Below are 21,286 nucleotides of genomic sequence, written 5' to 3' on the forward strand. Positions count from 1 at the left end.
AAAGCCTTTCTTACTCCCTTTTCCTAATTCCAAGCTGATCTTGCTTAATCGACTTGTCCATTATGAAAACATTCTCAAGATTAATTTTGCCTAGATATGTTTCACATGATTGTAGCTTCTTGGGGGATACTACCTTTGACTTGCAGCTTGAGTCTTTCACTCTAGGACAGAATATAGAGTCAAAATGATTGACTTTTAGCATATGATGGGACCTTTGGTCATTTGGATGATTAAGATTACCTAATTTCCCAAAAGGTTTCTTTTTATTAATTTTTGGTTTTTTTTTTCAATTCATCAACAGAGTATAAAAGAAAAGGGATGGAGTGAGGAAAAAAGAGAAATTTTTAGAACAAATATAAAACACTTCGAAAGAAAACTCCTGAGTTAAAAGTGTTAAAGGTGAAAGAATTCAGGACATTTTATATTGTCTAGCAAGTCACATGAATCAGGCACATCTTTGGTATCTTTTTGTAAACTATACTCTAAAATTGTAATGTGAACTCTGTGAACTCTGACGAAGAATAAATGGGGAAAATGAGAATGGAGAAAAAAGAATATACTATGTATGTCTTGATTAAATGTCTTATCTACTAGATGAATCTAAGAAGAGTGGCATGCTAAGAACAGTAAAAATCTAGGATTAAATTTGAATCTTACTACCATTATCTAAGGTCTAAATTTAACCTCTAGAGACCTTTCTTGCTAGCCCACCCATAAACACTGACATTTTTTTTGCTAGCAGACATAAGACAGAACAACATTTTGTGCTGAACTGGAAAAGCAATCATTTCCTGCAAAGAACACATTTGCTCAAGTTATAAAGTGTTTTCACTTGAACAGGGTCTGTGCTATCAACTTTTATTAGGGTGCTGTTTATTTTAGCTTTTGTGGGAGAGAAAAAAGAGCTGTTTGAATAGGACTTTTAGGTAAAACTTTTGCTACATTTGATAGGCATTGTTCTGTGAAATATGGAATCTGAGGAAACTTTTCTCTGCTTTAAAATCACTAATATTTTTCTTAAAGATACTTATTTTTGACAAGTCTTGAAATTAATTTTCACTCAATTTTTATATTTGGAGTTTTAGGTATTTGACACAATTGGGTTATGTCATATTTGGGGGAAGAGGGAAGGAACGACTAGAACATAATGTTTATCAACATTGACTTTCCATGGCTTTAAAACTATAGACCTGCTTGTTTTGTCATCATTGTAATTCTCTACGTTTTTTGTTACTTAATGCACAAAACAATGAGGATATGGCCCCTGCTCAAGCTTTAGTTATGTGGACCAACAATTCAGACATAAACCATCTCCCATGTGTGACAGCCAAAGCTAGAGCATGGTAGTATAAAAATACATGAAACTCACATTTTTTTCCTGACCTTTCTGTCAAGTAAGTAGAGAAGATGAAGAGGTAATTCCAAAACTGGAGATACTCCAATGGCCTTTGATGATATGAATTTTAGGAAATGTATTTGGAGGAATAGATCACAAACCTAGTTACTTTTATGGAAAGCAGAAAGAGGAGGTAGTAAGAAAGTAACACTGTATATTAAAAAAAAAAGCATGATGCTGAGATAAGAACATGAGTGATATGCACGTAGTACATTTCTAAAGATATTCCTACATAGCAATTGCTCTTGTTCAGTTGTTTCAGTAGTGTCTGACTCTTTATGACCCCATTTAGGGTTTTCTTGGCAAAGAAACTGGAGTGGTTTGCCATTTCCTTCTCCAGCTCATTTTATAGATGAGGAAAATGAGGCAAATAGGGCTGAGCGACTTGCCTAGGGTCACATAGATAGTAAGTGTCTGAGGCCAGATTTGAATTGCTTACTTCAGGTCTCACACTCTATCCATTTCACCATCTAGCCTCCATACATAGTAATGGTCTTAGCTTATGAGCAGATGTTTCTCCTGGTGGTATGTATTTGTGTCTTGGAATCTTTAAATTCCACTAAGACTCAATTTAAAGCTGCTTTACATGAAGGTAGTACCCTTCCTGATGGATCTCTCCCAGAAAACAGAAACAGAAACAACAAAATTATCTTATAACAGCAGGTGGGGGGGAGGGGCACGAGAAGTGTTACCTATGTTTTTCAATTGAATCAATAAATTAGAGATAGGAACTTGTAAACAAGGTCCAGACATCTCCATCAATCAAATTATCTCACTTAAAGTAACTACCTTAACCAGAGGAGAACACTTCTGTTAAATCACTCAGTCACTCAAGGGCATTAGATTAGGTTTAAGTGGTATTTGAAAGTCATCAGACAAAATGGATAGAACACTGCACAAAAATTGCATTTGGATTGACTAAAGAAACTTCATCACATTCTGTGGTTTTGTATAAAATAACAAACTAGTTCAAATTCCATGGTCTGATTGTCTGGCAGCTTAGAAGAGGAATCCTTTCAAGCTAAGCTCCTGAGAGAGACTCACTTAGAGGTTGGGGGATAAGTTAAGCCTCTGTTTCCCCACCTTCCCTTGCCCGCAGGATGATCTTATGACCTTCTGAGAGTCAGAAGGCTTGGATTTTTTCATCAGTCCCAGCGGTGTCCTAGAAACATACTAGACACACTGAGAAATGGTAACTTCAGGACTTTATAAGGATCCCCAACAAAAAACTACATTATTTATAGGGGAATACATTGAGGACTCTAACAGGCACTTCCAGAATCCTTTCACAAAATGTGCTTTAAGGTAAAACCCCCTTTTCACTGTATTTGGTATGTGCTTATGGGAGAGTGTGTCACAGCCTTCTAGGGGAATGTTTTGTATCAACTGTTCTTATACCACCTCAATAAATATCCACTTTATAAATAACTCTTGACTAATATCAACTGCTAATCATGAAGGTAGTGGAAAAGAGAAAAATATGTGGGATCTTGTGAGCTATAGAAACCACCCCCACCAAACCTTCAGGATTAACTTGTAGAATCTTGAAGAGAGACATAATAGTTTTACTGGTGCAAGTGAAGATTGAAAAAGCAATTCCAGAGCACACACTACACCTTTATATATACCTATTCTTTTTCCTGTCTTAACTGCTAATTCCTTGGAGGAAGGGATGTTTTAATTTCTTCCTATGTATCCTCAAGGACACATTTTAGCTGCTTTGTAAATTCTTACTAATTGATTGAGATATATTTGTTTTGGAATGGGACGATAATCATGCATTTTTTTTTCTATTTTCTAGTGATCATTATCATATTAGTATACATTTATGTAGTGCTTTATGCGTTTCATCAGTCATCCCTACAATAACATTGTGAGATAGGTTATATAGATATTTGGTTCCTCAGCAAATCGAGACTTACATAATCAGATCTTCTATGTCCACTTTCCACTGTAACATATGTCCATGATTATTCTGTTTCCTGATGAGTACAGGAGAAAGGCCATTCCATTAAGTCTCCAGCCTGGTATTCTGTCTTGAGGAAAGGGAGTAACATAATTCCTTTAGCTCCCAGCACTTGTCAGTTCACCTAAATTGCCTAAGGCTTTATAGAATTTTATCCTAAGGTGAAATGCATATGGACAAAACTCTCCCCACCACCACCCCCAGGTCATACCCTCCCCATTCCAGTGATTTGGAACTCAGCTGTAAACATTTAAACCCCATCCTCCCACACTGCTTGATCTCTTATTCCCATTCCTTTCAACCCTAACCTGCCCCACTAACATCCCACCCTAAAGCTACTCACTCCTTCCACTGTGCTCTCTGGAATCCATACTCCATTGACAACAAACTTGTTTTCATCTTAAATCTTTTCCTTTCATCCTCTTTCCAACTTCTAACTCTTACTGAGATGTGATCCTCTCCTGATGACACAGTCAGTCCCTGGCCTCCCTTTCCAGCACTAGCTACACAAGTGCAAAGTCCCCTCTCTCTTCCCTTCCCCAAACTGACTGGTTGAAGTAGGAGAGTTAGAATATTCCTTGCTCTTCGTTGCCACTTTCTAGTTTTACCTCTATCACCATCACTCTCCAGTTGCCTAAAAGATTTCCAATATTGCACTTTAGTCTACCAGTGTAGCTATTTTTAATCGACCTTCTCTTTCTGTCTCTTCCTCCATTTTGTTAGTAATATGCAGAAATGCCAATTAATTTTATAGATTTATTATGCATTTGGCTACTTTCTTGATGCTATTAAATATCTTAATTTATTTTCTAAATTGATGAAATTTATCTTTTTACACAAATTTTTATTTTTTTCAATTATTAAGCATTTTTTTCCTCTCTTCTACCTGTTCCTACTCACTAATAGATACAGCAGCCTTTTATTACATAAGCATAGTTAAGCAAGACAAATCCCCACATCCACCACATCCAAAAATGTGTCCCTTTTGCGTATTAGGCTATCATCTCTCTGTCATGGAGTGGGCAGCATCTACTTCCGACTCCTGGAATCATTGTTGATCATTGATTAGAACCCTCAAGTCTTTCAAAATTGCTCATTTTTACAATACGAATGGTAAGGTCTAAATTTTTCTTTTGGTTCTACTCACTTCATTCTGTTTTTAATTCATATAAGTCTACCTAAGTCTCTCTGAAACTGTCTCTTCATTTCTCAAGACTCAATAGTATTCCATTGCATTCATATACTGTAACTTGTCCAATCATTCCCCAAGTTGATGGGTACCTCCTTGGTTTGTAGTTCTTTACAATTACAAAAACCTGCTATGGAATTTTGTTGTACACATAGGACTTTTCCTCTTTATTTAATCTCTTTCGGTTATAGGCCTAGTTGTGGTATTACTGAGTCAAATGAGTTCTACAGCTTAGTCTCTTCAAGGGCATATTTCCAAAGTGCATTAATGGGCCTATTTTTCCATAGGCTATCCTACATTTGTCGTTTTATTTTATTTTTTTTGTTAGAATTACCAATCTTATAGGTACAAGGTAGGACCCAGATTTGCTTTAATTTACATTTCTCTAATTATTAGTGATTGGAGATTTTTATTATATGACTATGGATAGCTTGAATTTCTTCCCTTGAGAACTGCTTATGTCTTTATATTATTTATCAATCGAATGGCTTTTATTCTTAACTCTGAATCAGTTCCTTATATATCTCGAAAAATGACCTTTATCAGAGCAACTTGCTGCTAGCATTTTCCCCAGTTGATGTTTCCATTCTAATCTGTATTGGATTTATTTATGCAAAAACTTTTCAATTTTGGGTGTTACAATAAAAATTGTCCACTTGATCTTCTGTGATCTTATCTATCCCCATTAGATCATGAAATCTTTCCCTATCCAAAGATCTGAAAAGGTAATTTCTTCCCTGTTCCTCTAAATTGTTCATGACATGATCTTTTATATTTAGGTCATGTAACTTTTTGAAAGTTGTCCTGGTATAAGATGTGAAGTGTTGGTCCAAACCTAATTACTTCCATACTCCTGTCTTGTATTCCCAGCAGTTTTTTCTCAAATAGTGAATCCTCATCCCCATAGCTTGTCTCTTTGGGTTTATTGAATATTGGGTTAGTAGAATAATTTGCTTCTGAATGTTATATGCCTAATCTATTCTACTGATCTTTCTTTTTAAACCAATACCAAATTGTTTTGAAGAATATTGCTTTGCATTATAGCTTGACTTCTGATACTGTTAGGCCCTTTTCATTCCCACTTTTTATATGAGATTCTTGACCTTTTTTTTCTAGTTCTATAAAGTAATCCTTTGGTAGTTTAATTAATAGGGTGATAAATTTTCATTTTTGATATTGGCTCAATCCACAGATGAGCAATTAATATTTCTCCAATTATTTAGGTCTATTTTTATTTGTTATACACTGTTTTGTAGTTGTATTCCTATAGTTCATGTAGATAGACTCCCAAGTATTTCATACATTTTGTCAATATTTCTAATGGAATTTCTCTTAATTTCTTCCTGCTGCATTTTATTGGAATTATATAAAAATGTCAATTATATGGATGCATTTATTTAATATCTTCCAACTTTACTGAAGCTATTAATTCAATTGATTTTTAGTAGATCTTCTATGGTTATTTTATTGCACCATAATAACATCTACAAAAAGCAATATTTTTTTCTTTAACCTTGCTTATTTTCTCAATATCTTTTTCTTACTTTATTGCTATAGGTAACTACCAGAAGCATGTCAAATAGAATTGCTAACAATGGACATCCTTATTTCACCCCTTATTTCATTGAAAAGGATTCTAGTTCGTCCTCATTATATATAATGAAGGGTCTTGGTTTTAGACAAATACTCTTTATGTGTTAATGAAACGTCCATTCTTATATTCTAATTTTTTCTTTTTAATAGAAATGGAAGTTGCATTTTGTCAAAATATTTTTTGGTGTCTCTTAATATAATCACATGACTTATTGTTATTGGTAATGTGTCCACTTTTAGTTATAGTTTTCCTAAATGAGTCAACCTTGAATTCCTAGTATAAATCTAGCCTGATAATAGTATATAATCTTCATGATATGTTGCTTTACTTTAATTGCTGATATTTTATTTAAAATGTTTATTTATAACTTATACATCAATATTTATTAAGGTTTTCTTTCTCTCTTTTGTCTCTCTGGTTTAGTTATTGACTATATTTGTGTAAAACAGAGGATTTGATAGGACCCCTTATTTTTCTATTTTTACAAACACTGTATAATATAGAAATTATTCATGAATATTTCATAGAATTCATTTATGAATCCTTCTTATCTTTTTCCTCCTATGGGAGTTCATTTATGGCCTCTTCAATTTATTTTTCTGAGATTTGATTGCTTAAATTCTTTATTTCTTGGTATAACAACAATGTTGCTAGCAGCTGCTATGGAGGTAAAAGACCAACAAGAGCACACAGAAGGGCTGTTAGCACAGGTCCTTTGATCTGCTTTTCTAAGGAAAGCAACTTTAAGGGGTTTACAATCTCACTTTAATTAAACATACATATACCATTCATTTAGTTCGGTGGGAAAAGCCAGCACCCTGAACTTCAGAGAGAATACAAACAGAAATTACAAGCATACATTATATAAACAGAGCAAATAAACATGAATCAGCAGACAGGCTTCTAGCTGTCTGTACAAGCAATACACCAACAGTTACCAAAGAGAGAAGCACAAAAATCTGGGTTTTCAAAGCCAGGGGGAGCTCTTTCAAGGGCTACCCAGAGTCACGCCACCAACACTCTTTCAATGATTGTGCCCCCAAAGGCAAAGCACTAACCTCTGAGTTTATATTCACTTCTTCAGGGTCAAAGGGTGTCACAACCATGTGACTCAAACCCACATGACTTAGGCCTTCTCTTGCCTAAACAGGTCATCAAAGACTCCTGCTTCAATCAAAGATTCCTTAGTGCTAAGAAGCACTCTAAAACATAGACAACAAAAAGGCCACTTTGCTTTCCATTACATTTGAAAAGCAAAATTTATCAAAGGTACTTGATTACGTCAGCATTCCAAAAGACAAAACAGTAAAAAAAAAAAAAGTCCCATCCTAATTACCATAACACTTGGTCTATTGACCAATGGCTTTAATATTTTTGTAAATCTTCACCTGTTTCATTTAAGGTTTTTTTTTTATTGGCATGTAGTATGTTGGAAAAATTTTAATAAAATCCTTTATTTATTGATCATTTGCTGTGAATTTTCCTTTATGAAATAATCATTTGGTTTGCCTCTTCTTCTTAATCAAGTTTGTAAATGGTTTATCAAGTTTTTTGAAGTCAGCTTCTGTTTTATTAATTTATTTTTTGCTTTTAATGTTGATAATCTGTAATTTGATTTTCAGACTTTATATTTTGTTGTATAATTGAGTTTTTACTGATTTGTTCATAAACATAAGATTTCCCTTAATGGATGTCGCCAAATCTCAAAAAATGTGGTGTCATCATTGTGACATTTCATTGTTAATGAAATTAGCTACAATTTCTATTATTTAATTTCTTTGAGACACCAATTCTTTAGGATTAAGTAAATTAGTCTCCAATTGTTTTTAATCTGTTAATGGCCCTTTATTGAATATAATTTTTATTTTTTATTACTGTTTTTCTGCATTTGTTTTGAAGTTTATGTGCTCTAAAACCCGAATTATTTTTGTAAACATTTTATGCACAGTTGGGAAAGAAGTGCATATTATTCTATTGCTACTCAGTAACTGCTGGAGACAGCTAGGTGGTTCAGTGGATAAAGTGCTGGGCCTGAAGTTAGAAAGTCCTGAGTTCCAATGCAGCCTCAGACATTTAAGCTGTGTGATTCCGGGCAAGGCATTTAACTTCTCTTTGCCTTCATCTTCTGGAGAAGGAAATGGCAGGGTAATCTAATATCTTTGCCAAGAAAACCTCATGGACAGTATGGTCCACAGCGTCATGAAGAAGAGTCAGACACAACTGAATAAACTGCACAACAACAAATTACCAGAGGTCTATCATAGATAATGGTTCACAAATTCTACTCAGATCCTCAAACTTTTGTTTATTTTTATTTTTCTGGTTAGATGTATCTAGTATTGAAAAGGAAAACACATTGAGGGTTCTCACTATTATAGTTTTATTCTATTCCTCCCTGTAGCCTATTTAGCTTTTTTTTTATATATTTAGGTGTTTGCCATTTGTTGTATATATTTTAAGTACTGCAATTAATTTGTGGCCTATGCTACCCTTCAGCTATATGTAACTTCTTTCTTCATTTCTTTTGTGTTTTTTGCCTTGTCTACAAATCCTGATTCCTACTCTTAGTCTTTTGGGTTCAGTTGAAGTATAATAACTTATTTTAACTCTGTATAAGACTTTTCATTTCAGTTGGATTTCTTGTAAGCATGCTGTCAAATTTGGCTTTCTGGTCCATTCCACCATTCTTTTTTTTTTTTTTTTTTTTTAGTATTTTGAGGATTTATTTAACACAAATAAAAATGTGCAAAGCTTTTTACTTATTTTCTTCACTCCTCAGTCTAGCATTTGGATTGGTGATCTTGATGGCTAGCTGAGCTGCTCTCTCAACAATGACTTTCCGATTCTTAGAGGAAACATGAGCAATCTCAGCATCTTACTGATTTATTGCACATCAGGAGCACCTTGAGCTCTTTGACGTTGTGCACCAAAAACTTCCTGAATCCACTTGGTAGCATGTGCTTTGTCTTCCTATTGCTTCCATAACCAATATTGGGCATCAAGATCTGGCCCTTGAATTGTCTTCACACCCTGTTGTCAGTGTCCCTTGGTTTGCTCCAGTTTCTCTTGATCTTGATATATCTGTCAGACTGGTGCTGGATGAACTTCTTGATCCTCTTCTTGACAATTTTAGGCTTCATGAGGGGTCTGAGGGCAGACAGGGTGCTGGTGAAGAGATAGTGACCCCTCCATGGGAAGCCCCAACAGAAAGAGCCATTCCATTTTGTTTCATGGGTGATTTCATATCATTCACATTCATAGTTAAAATAATTGATTTTGTATTTCTATCCTTCCTGTTCTTGTACATTTTTTGTCTTTGCTCCCTATCCGTCATTATTTGCCCTTTCTTTCTTGCCTTTTAAGCCCATCTTCACAATTGCTTCTCCAAGCTTAAAATTCATTTTGCTTTATGACTAATCCCTTTCTGAATCTAGCCTTTCTCCCATTCATCCCCATCTCCTCCTCATCTTCCCTCCTGTGTCCCTCTGTCTCTGAGTCTGTCTGTCTGTCTGTCTGTCTCTCTCTTTCTGTATATTGCCTTCTTTTGACCCCAGCATATATTAAAGTGAAATTCAAGTGTGTTCCCTTACCCCAACCCTTTTTATTTCCATATAGATTTCTACTTGTATAACCCAATTATGTGAGATTCTAAGTTCTTCCATCCATCTTTCCCTGTTTCCTACAGTTATCTTCCTCCCCTCCCATTTTCTCTCTTATTTCAACACAGTCAGAATGTAATAAAACCACTCCACAGCTCTCCATCCCATTTGACTCCTTCTATGATCCTTGATGACATTAATAATCTTTGCATTATCTCTCTCCTGTTTGAATGTAGAGTTCATCCCTATAAAGTCCTTTCTGAATATTCACTTGTATTTGCATTTTGATGTTTCTCTTGACTCACATGTTTGTATTTTAAAGATCTTATTCAACTCTGGTCTTTTCATCAAGAATTCTTGGATGTTGTGGTGACTAAAAAGGTTCCAGAGACATAGTTTCTGGGTAATTTAATCATTTTATCAATAAGGCTAGCATGTTATTAATAAGAAGAATGGTCATTTGGCCATCTCTCTTAGACCAAGGCTAATTGTGGTGGAGGCTCAGAGCTCTTTCTTTTGGAAGAGGAGAGGCAATCAACTCTGATTGATTAAAACAGTAGGAGGTGGGATATATTAAAATGAGAGTCTGAGAGTGACATCATGTCACTTGGACCTAGAACCTATCTTTATACTCAGACCACCCCAGCCTTGGGCCATCTGTTCAAAGAATGTATGCCCCACCCAAGCCTGAGCAGAATACAATGGCAGCCCCACCAGGGTGGGGTTCTAGTCCAATCTCATTTTCAGCAATATCCTTTAAGAGACTGAACTTTTAAAATCAGAATATTAGAAAAAAGGAGGAACCCTGGCTCTCCCTTAATTACCAGTTATTTGTAATCATTTCTCTCAATTTCCTTTATTTCAGTGAAGGTTCATTTATTCCCTTGTAGGATTGCCTTTTGGAATAGTCTATTCCGTGCATTCCTCTCTGTTTAGTAGTAGCTGTTAAATCTTGTGTGGTCCTTGATGGATTCCGTTTTTAGTACAGTAGTTCCAAGTAGGGGAGGAGTGTCTTTTAAAAAAAATTAATATCCATTGCACTGCATTTACATATAAAGACTGTGATTCCTTAATAGTTTAACAAAATTGATTGCCTGCAGTCTTTTTTCTTTTATCTAGGAAGTTATGGATTTTGGCAATGACATTCCTGAGAGTTTTCATTTGGGTTTTCTTTTAGGACGTGGTCAGTGGATTCTTTCTGTTTTTTCATCTCCTCTTGTCTTAATTTGTCTAGGCAGTTTATTTTTCATAATTTCTTGAAATGGCATCCAGGCTTGTCCCTAAAGGAAAGATTGCTAGCATCCAAGCTGGGCACCTTTCATCTGCCTTAAAGAAACCACTTCCATCTGCACTAGCACAAGACATCTTCCACTTCTTTCTGCTAGCCCAATCTCTTAACTAGGATGTACAGAACCTCATATGCAAAGAAGAACAACCCTGCCTTTGACTTTAGGCATTCCATCTCCAGTCGTACTTGTCCTTTGAGAGTAGAGTATTGGCTCTTTCTACTCAATGATGCACATTCTCACACCCAGTCCAAACTCTATTCCATATCCCCTACCACTTGATTCATCATTTCCATCCCCCTCAACTCTCTCACCACAAAGTTTCATTCTAATTCAACCTATCCTTACTACTATGCCCACTGGAAAGCCTGTTCCATAGGTAAATGAAATTTCCCTTTATCTCAAATGTTCCTCTACCACTCCTCAGTTCTTACTGAAAACTGACTTTCTCCTGTTGACGCAGCCTCCCTAGCCCCACTTTCTAGTACTTGCTGCACCTTCCTTCATTCTCCTTGGCTCATTTTTTGAAGTGGGGCAGTTGGAATACTATTTGCTCCCCATTTCTATTTCTAGGTTCTCCCCATTCCTCCATCTCTCAGTAACCTCTTTTCCTTTGAGGTTCATATTATCTATCACTCAGTCAGAATCATGGTTCCTATTGCCTACATACCCCCAAGTCACTCCCCTTCCTTCCTGAATGAGTTCAATACCTGGCTTACAATTTTTCTTTCCCTCCTGATCTCCTGTTCTCACACCAGGGAACTTCAACATATGTACTGATTCTCCCTCTAATACCCCAACCACTCAGTTCCTCAATCTACTTACTGAGTTATTCATCTTCCCTACCTCAGGTACCTACAAATATAATCATACTCTTGATCTTACCATCTCCCACAAATGTACCACCTCCATGTTCAAGAATTCTGAAATACCATTATGCAACCATTATCTATTGAATTCTTTATCTCTCTGCCTCCCCTTAAATAACCCTGCTCTTCAACTACACTATGACCTCTAACCCTTCAATTTTTCCCAGGCCATCTCCTTACACTAATCACTTTCTCCTTTTCTCCCAATTTTGACTTCTTGTCCCAATGTAACTCTGCAATGTCCTCCTCTCTTGAATCTCAAACCCTCTTAACATATTGCTGATTACAACCAGCAAAGTCTTAGCCTTGGATCATTCCCACCATTAGTTGCCATTGAACCTATGCATGTTCTGCCGAAAAAAGGTGGGGAAAATCATATAACTGTTCTAATTGGGTCCATTATAAATTTATATTGCATAATCTCAACTGGGCCCTCACTACAGCTAGACAACTTTGCTATAACTCCTTTATCAACTCATTATGCCATCTTCCACATTTTAGGATAGACCCAAATAAGCTAGGAGATTGTTCTCAAGAAGGAAACCAGTAAGACAGACAGAATTGATTCTGTCTGAGAAACCCAAGTAGTTCTCAAACTTCCCATGACTTTTCTTCCCCCACTTTCTTAGCTGAGAACATTGCCTCATATTTAAAAAAAAAACAAATTGAAACCATTTGCTGTGAACTCCCTCTACTCCTCTCATCCTCATCTCCTATCACTCAGATGCCTTCTGCCACTTTCTTCTTCACTCCTGTTTCACATGGTGAAACAGGTCTTACTCTTTACCAAGGTTGACCACTCTACTTGTTCAAGTGATCCCACTTCATCCCATCTCCCCTAACAGGTTGTCCCCTCTGTCATGCCTACTCGTTCACTTATTGTCAAGCTATTCTCTCTACTGCCTCATATCCTACTGCCTACAAACATGACCATGTCTCCCCTATCCTGAAAAAAAACTTCATTTGCTCTTTCCATCCCCTCTATCATCCTATATCTCTTCTGCCCCTTGTAGCTAAACTAAAAAGGCCTTCCACAATAAGTGCAAACTACTTCTTGCTAGTCTCACCCACAGGAACAGTAAAAGGTATTTGTGACCACATACCACTCAAAGGAGGCTTGATTACTTTATCTCTCACATTGATGAGGTCAGGAATGACATCAGCAATGGTCATGACAACTTTATTCCGCTCTCTGAAGACCACTGTAAATCCCAAGTCCCCATCTACCTTCCTTGTGGAAAAAATTAGGTCTCTAAGGGGACTTGGTACAGTGAAGTACTCTGATCACCTTTATCTTCATTGCTAGGAGGAATTATTGATAACCTCTGGCAAATATTGTTTGTTATCTATTATAAATGATTCCTCAGGCAACTCCTTGGGTTTCCTGTTTTGTTTATACACAATAACTAGTATAAAAGTTGTTGGTCTCAACTACCAAAAACTCCAAAGGAAAATGGGGTACTCCAATGTACCCTTCGGGAGGTGCTTTGTATAATAATACCCTGGATGTTGATATCTAGTAGCCCCTAACATTCATGTGGTATGGGAATGTAGGGAAATCCTCAGTCTCTGGTGCAGAGCTATGAGGCCATTATTGTTGAGTATAGATGTCATGCTATAGTTTTATCTAGCTTCTCTGTTAGCTGGGCTTTTGCTTCCTTATCAACCCCATGTTTCAGTACTTATCACTCTGGTGGAGGGAGTAATCACTGTTCACTCACTTGGAAGAATGGAAATTGTATACCACCTCTTGCCATCCCAAGGGTATCTGTTTTGACTGAAAGTTATATTTGCTCAGATGGGCACTTCTGTCAGAGCAGGGGAGGGGAAGCATGGCATGACAGACAACCAAAGAGAATACTCAGAGCCAAGAGATGGAATATCTTGTTCATGGAACAGCCAAGAAGCCAGGGTCACTGGATCAAAGAATGTATGTTGGGAAGTAAGGTGTAAGAAGACTGGAAAGGTAGGAGGGACTAGGTTATGAAGAATTTGAAATGCCGAAAAGAACATTTTGTATTTGCTCCTGGATGCAGTAGGAAGCCACTGGGGTTTATTGAGTGGGGGTGATGGGTGGTGTAACATGATTGGACCTGCATTTTAGGAAAATCACTTTAGTGAGTGAATAGAGAATGGACATTTTAAAAACAGATTATTCTTGTTTTGCTTTACACCAGTTGACAACCTAGGAACAGTGGACTAAAGTTGCACAGAGGCAGATTTTGGCTAAAGAGAAAGAAAAAAATTCCTAATAATTAGTGTTATGAATAAGTCTAATAGATTTCCTCAGGAATTAATGAGTTCTTTATCTCTACAGATTCTCAAGCAGATGCTGGATTACTTCTTCCTGATATTATAGAAAGGGTTCCTACTCAGTAGTTATGGGTTGGAGTAGATGTTTTCTGATATCATTTCAAATCTGATATTCCATTAATATTTTGTACTTTATTTTTTAAATTTTTTCACCTATTTACCAGCATACCATCTCTGCTATATTCTGCCTGGGTCCTGCATATTGCTCTAAATTTTATCTGATTTAGGAGACATAGCTTGACACTTCCCCCCCCCCCCCTTCTTTTTGTTTTCACTTTAAAGACTCCATGTTCAGACCATTGAAGCCCTAGCCAGATATACTCTTACCAGTCTCATTAGTTTCAATCCATTCCTGGCCAAGAATCCAAGACAGCCAAATAAGGGGAAAAGAAAATGAAGTGAACAAGTATTCGTTAAACATCTACATGCCAGACTGTGTTAAGTGCTTTACAAATATCTCCTGTGCTCCTCATGAAATTGGAGCAGGTGCTGTTATTATCTCCATTCTGTAGTTGAGAAAACTAGACCAGATAGAAGTTAAATGACTTGCCTGGGATCACACAGGTAGTAAGCATCTGAGGCTGGATTTGAACTACAGTACTCCTGACTCCAGGTTCACTCCTCTATTTAATGTACCACCTAATTTCTTTTATAGCAAACACTATTCTCCATTATCACCTACCTAGTCATGCATTTACTTCCTATATGTTTTCTCTTCTAATGTTACTGTCTTCAGGCAGAACCATTGATGAAAGTGTCTCCTGCTCCTGATGCCTATCTAATGCTTCAAACTGGGTAACTCCTCCCCTATCCATCTCTCTAAATATGATTAATTTCCCTTCTCATCCTTGCCTGCTTAATACTATGCTTTAGAAGCTATCTCAAATGTCACCATTTTCCAGTTGATAACAACTTTCCCCTTTAACCTCTAAATTCATCTCACATTTTAATGTAACTCTTTTGCATTTATTATTATGCCAGTTTATGTTGGCTTTTTTCTTTTAATCCTCTCCTAAATTTGACTGGAACCTAAGCCCATAAACAGTCAGGAACAAATTATCCCCTGACAATTCCCCTCCCCAGAAGTTCCTGACACAACTCAAAATACTCATTCAGTGAAGCCCCTGCCACTGTTTCTGGGGACTCCTCATTCCTCTTTTCCTGCTGCCATCTTCCAGCCAGAAGTTCTGGAAGTCCGTGATTGGAGTTCTGCCAGTGTTGCTGCTGCTGGCAGTGAACATTCTCCTTTGCCTCTTACCAAAGCCAGCTTCCAGCTTTCCTGGAAAGCAACCTCTCCAAGGCTGGGATCCTCCTGACAGCAACAGCATGACTATTGCTCCCTCATGCTAATGACATATTTGTCTTGTAGTTATCAATTTAGAAATGCCAACTTTCAACTCTTAGTCCTATAGCTCCGGGGCACTTTTGCGTAGATAGCATCACTGGATCTATGGGGTTCTTTCAGTTATTTCCATTTTGCTTTCCACATTGCCACTGTACCTGAGAAACTCAGCCTGTTTCCCTTATGGTTTCCCTTCCCCACAGACCTCTCTTCTTCTTTATCTATGTACCTTAACCCTATGGAATTCTGGGGAAGGGCCATTTGAATCACTTTATAGTGTCCTGGGGTTCCTTTCAGTGCCATGAAGGGCCTTTTCCTCCACCTACTATATTAGGAAAATACTTCCTTACAGATAGAATTATCCAGAATTGGAATGGGCTGTCTAAGGAGGTCTTCAATCAGAGGTTAGACAGTGAGTCATTGAGGATGTTGCAGAGAGAATACTTGGTTAAGTATGGTTTCAATGGAATGACCTCTGAATTCCCTTTCAACTCTTAAATTCTGTGATTTTTATTTGTTTATTACCACCCATAAAGGGGCTTTTCATGATGATAGTAACTCTTTAACCCCTCTAATCTGTCTGCCTCTTTCTTGTAAGAAGCCAGACTACAAAAAAATCCAAACTGTGCATGGGACTTTTTCTAATAAAAACACAGTCAGAAATTCTAATTTTAGGCCAAAAGTCTTGACAGAGACCCTTTCAAGGAACTATTTGATTTATTATTCATTACCAAAACAGCAAGAACTCCTTTTACATTCCTGAGCTACTGCTCTCATTTTTCATTTTTTTTTGTACTGTTTCAGTTATAATACCATCTTAGTTAAAGATTTTACCTGGTGATTTCACCCCAAAAAAAATTGAGGTCATATAACTAGAGCTCTGTCTGCTTCTTCCATCTCACATCCCTCAGACATCTTTCCCAACTATCTCTTCCTTCACTCTGTCTTCTTTCACTGGCTGTCCCCTATACCGGAATTGTTCTTCCTCCTCACTTAGCTTCCCAGCTTCCTTTATGACAGCTCAGATCCCACCTAATGCCTATCCTAAGGCCTTTCTCTGGTGTGCTACCTTTCTCTACCCAAAGATTTCCATACATAGTTTTTGAATGTTGTCTCCCCGATTTGAATTGGGACTCCTTATATACCCAGTGCTTCGCAGTGTCTAGAATATAGTAAGGGCTAAATAAATGCTTGGGTAGCTAGGTGGCACAATGGATAGAGTGCCAGGCCTGGAGTTGGAAGATTCATCTTCCTGAGTTCAAATCTGGCCTCAGATACTTACCAGCTCTGTGACCCTGGGCAAGTCACTTAACTCTGTTTGCTGTAGTTTCCTCATCTGTAAAATGAGCTAGAGAAGAAAACAGCAAACCACTCCAGTATCTGTGCCAAGAAAACCCCAAATGGGGTCCCAAAGCATTTGATATGACTGAGCAACTATACAAATAAGTGCTTGTTGCCTGACTGACTGGTAATAAGCTTAAGACTAATCTTTTTAGCTTTGCTAAGAGCTTTTTGAATATAAATACAATTGTTGTCTCCATGCACTTTTTTTTAAATGCTCTCAATTTTATTTAATTTGTTATAATCTCTATAACCACCATGCACCTTTTGTTTTTGTTGAAGTTTTCATTTTTTATTTATAGTTGTTTTTGAGGGAGGGATGATGAGGAAGACCCTGTTACTAGTGAGAACATCCATGTGGCTGCTTTGTCTTCAGACTCAGATAAAGTTTTGTACATGTGAAACTTTGTAGATTTGCCGTGGGTAAAACTTTTATCAGTTTGTTGCCTGGATGATGAGCCTCTCTCACACTTAGCTCATCAGATCTTCAGATGGCAGACATACCATCTGTCTCTTTTTTAGCTTGGCAGGACCTGATGGAGTTTATGTTCTGCTAGCACAAGTCTTTGAAAACCCAGGATCACTTCCTTACTTCAGTTAAGCACCAGAAGGGAAAGTCATTGGAGGAATCAGAGAGGCCTAAGCACATACATGTATGATGATAATAATAACAGACACTGACATCAGAAACATAATGTTTTGGGGTTCATGTAGTTTTATATATAAAAAGAGTTGCATGATAATAATAGTAAGTGCTTTTTTCTTAAGGAAACAACCTCGTGATGGTATAGTTCTATTTTTCTTGTCTCCCTTGTGCAAATAAGCATTGTTATGTAGGCAGATGACACAAACTCATGTCATACCACTGGTACTCTATGCGTGACTTTGGAAAAGTCATCTCCTTGACACTGTCTCCTCATCCATAAAATAAAAGCATTGAAACTTAATGAGGCTCCTTTCAATTCTCAATCTTTGATCCTGTGATGAAACTGAGTCATAGAAAAGATGTCACTTGTTCACTCAGTATCAGAGCTGGGATTCAATTTTCCTCCTTCAGAGTCTTAAGGCCAGTGCTCTTTCTACTCTATTATAAAGCTTCTAAAGCGTAAGAAATGTGAAATCTACTTCCTACAGTGGGCATAACATAATAGAGATAGATTATTTTTAGGTACTTTTTGGATCCAAAATTCTCTGAACTGGAGGAACTGGATTGGCTCTCAAGTGTCAATTGTTAGAGGTGCTTTAAATTCTTACCTTAAAAATAAACTTCATTTCTTTAATCTTTTCATTTGCTGGATGCTGATTCTGACATCTAGCATATTATACTTCCTACCTCCTTTTCAGCATGTTTCATTTATCTCTTAGAGGATCTTAGAGCATCATAGGTTTAGAATTGGAAGAGAACTCAAGAAATTCTAGTTCAGTCTTCTCATTTTACAAATGAGAAAATAAATATCTTTTCTCTTATTCACTGTATAGGTCTCCTATCACATATTCCACACTTAGACGAATTGTAATTCTGTGTGAATGGGTAGGTATAAAGATGTTCTGTAGACATGAAGAAGGGGGATGGGCCTCCCAGTTCCACAGGCTCATAACTTAGGTATGGCTCCTTACTGTCTCAACTTCCCCCACTCTTCACTCTCCCTCCCCTGATCTATATCCAATCTGTTTCCAAGGATTGCTGATTTTACCTTTTTAACATCTCTCGACTACACTCCCTTTTCTCCTCTGATACTCTTACTATCCTAGTGTAAGTCCTCATCATCTCTGCTTCAAGTCTTTTGCCTTTCCAGTCCATTCTCACTAAGCGGTCAGTGATTTTCCTAAACTATAGGCCTGACCATTTCACTGTCCTATTCACTAAAATCCAGTGACTCCCTATCACCTCCTGGATCAAATATAAAATCCTCTGTTCAACATTCATAACTTGGCCCTCCCTACATTTCCAGTTTCCTTACATCTTATTATGATTCCTTCCCTCCTACATACTCTTTGATCCCATGGCATCCCTCCTTGGTGTTTCCCCCATGTTCTGTGCTATGCTTTCCTCTTCTGATGCCAGGTATTTTCACTGGCTGTCACCTGTGGCTGGAACCCTCTCCCTCCTCATCTCTGCCTACTGGCTTCCCTGGCTTCCTTCAAGTCTCATCTAAAATCCCACCTTCTATGGGAAGTCTTTCCCAATCTCTTAATTTTAATATCATCCCTCTGTTGATTATCTCCAATTTATCCTGTATATGGTTTGTTTGTACAATTGTTTGCATGTTGTTTTCCCCATTAGACTCGAGTTCTTTGAAAACGGGGACTGTTTTTTGCCTTTCTTTGTGTCCTTAGAGCTTATCATAGTTCCTGGCACATTGTAGATACCTAATAAATGTTTATTAACTGATTGACACAGGTCTAGGGACCTTGGTGTAGAATATTTGAAGAGAGAAGAATTCTCATTTCTAAAGTCTGCATGACTGACTTTTAAACTCAACCTGCTTCTGATTAAGGAAAAGGAAGACCTCCTCTCCCTGAGCATAGGGAAAATGTGTGCTGATAATCCCAATGACTGAAGATGGAGACTTCTGTAGTAGAGAGAACACTAAATTTAGAGTTAGACAACCTGGATTCTAATCTCAGCTGTGTTAACTGACAAGCTCTGTGATTTTTTTCCTTTCTTTTCCTTATCAAGAAACTAGGACATCATCCAATCTAATGAGCTTTGGTTATGTTGAAGGTAAGACGAAGTCCAGGAACCCCAAGACTGTAGTTCCCAGACAGGGTCACTGAGGGGGGAGTACCCCTGAAGGACCAGACTACTGGAGAGGGTCAAGCTCCTCCCACCACAGGCTCATGCGACCCAGGCTTCCATGTGACGTAAGCTCATGTGACTCAGGTCACATGGGCCTGTTCATGGATGGGAAGATCTTCAAATTGTACCAACTTTATAGATTATAACTCCCAGAATAGCCTCAAGGATCCTAGATAGTAATTCCTAGAATCATAGTGATAGACAGTCCTACTGAGGCTGTGCCATGAGATAAGGGATGACATAATAAATATTTACTCTGCTTTTGCAGAATGGCAATATTGCTAAAGTTAACCTGTGAGCTTGTAATGCCTTCTTTGTCTGTTGCCCTATAAGGCAAGTGGGCACTGGTCAGTGAGTGGGGAACCCATAGGGGAATATGACAGCATAATTCTGTGTGTACCTCAGCTAGCCCCATTGAGGCTTGAGGAGATTTAGGGGAATGCACAAGCTATGCCTGTCACAATTGCCCCCCTTCTTGCCCATTTTGTGGGAAGGATTGTTAGGGAATGCTGTAAAAGTTGGTGCTCCCATTATTAGCAACTCCCTCTTGAGAAGACTAGACTAGAATAAATTAAGATTATTAACCCCTCTGAAGCTATCTTCCTGTCCTTTCTGTCTGACTGGATCAAGAGTGAACCTGTTAGAGAGGCTGGAATCCAAAAACTCCAGTGCCTCTTGTGAGTTATCTGTGAAACATTCACTTTTATTGTTAGTCCCTATGAAGATAATATTTTTGCTTTTTAATAGTTATTTATAAATTTAATCTGCCCTAGAACATGGATGGTCTAGTTTTTGTAACAGTACCATGCTGGTATTGAGAATTATGACTGTTTTTTCTTTTCCAGTTTCCATTTAGAAAATATAATTTCTTTCATTTTTAAATTCTTTAAAAGTTTGTTCATTTCTATATTTTTCTTTTTTGTTTTTCTTTCTGTTGTATTTGCCCATCTTTGAGAGACAAACATTAACTTTTGCTGTCATTATTCTGTTACTATCAATCCATCTATCTGTCTGCCTATCTCTCTATTATAATACAGTTATCTTTTCTTTTGTGAATTTAAGTAACATTCCAATTAGTGAGATATGTTTAGTATTGATAATGCTTCACTGTTTGTGGTTCTTTTAAGCCAGAGTTTCTTAACCATTTTTGGATCAGTCAGTCTGGTGAAACCTATGAAGTTCTTTGAATAATATTCTTATGTACATAAAATATAATACTATGGAAACCTATTATGTTGAAAAAAAAGTTCTAACTTTTTTTCACACCCAAGTTCACAGACATACCCCTTGAAATCTGAGAACCTTTAATTGAAACATAATATAATTAGTTTATCTCTATAGATATTATGGATTTTGAGTTTTGCTTTGTTTGATAGCATGATTGAAAGACCTGCTTTTCAGATATATAGCCTGGACACTACATGTGCTGTTTGTACTTATTTCTTTCCTGAGTTGATATTTAGATTAACCCCTTTGAATATTATAGATATTATTTTGGAGGCTCTGTGGTATCCTAGGGCTGGATGTGATTATCGTCATGTCTTCTGCAAAGAGAATCATTAGGAGATCCTAATAATTCATAAGAAAATCT

At 37.1% G+C, this 21,286-nt stretch overlaps 1 pseudogene; it reads right to left on the reverse strand.

The window, feature by feature from the left end:
* Positions 1-8,900: 8,900 nt before the first annotated feature.
* Positions 8,901-18,696, reverse strand: LOC118832066 (annotated as a pseudogene).
* Between the last annotated feature and the right edge of the window lie 2,590 nt (positions 18,697-21,286).

Source organism: Trichosurus vulpecula, chromosome 9, assembly GCF_011100635.1.
Source record: "Trichosurus vulpecula isolate mTriVul1 chromosome 9, mTriVul1.pri, whole genome shotgun sequence".
Lineage (NCBI taxonomy): Eukaryota > Metazoa > Chordata > Mammalia > Diprotodontia > Phalangeridae > Trichosurus > Trichosurus vulpecula.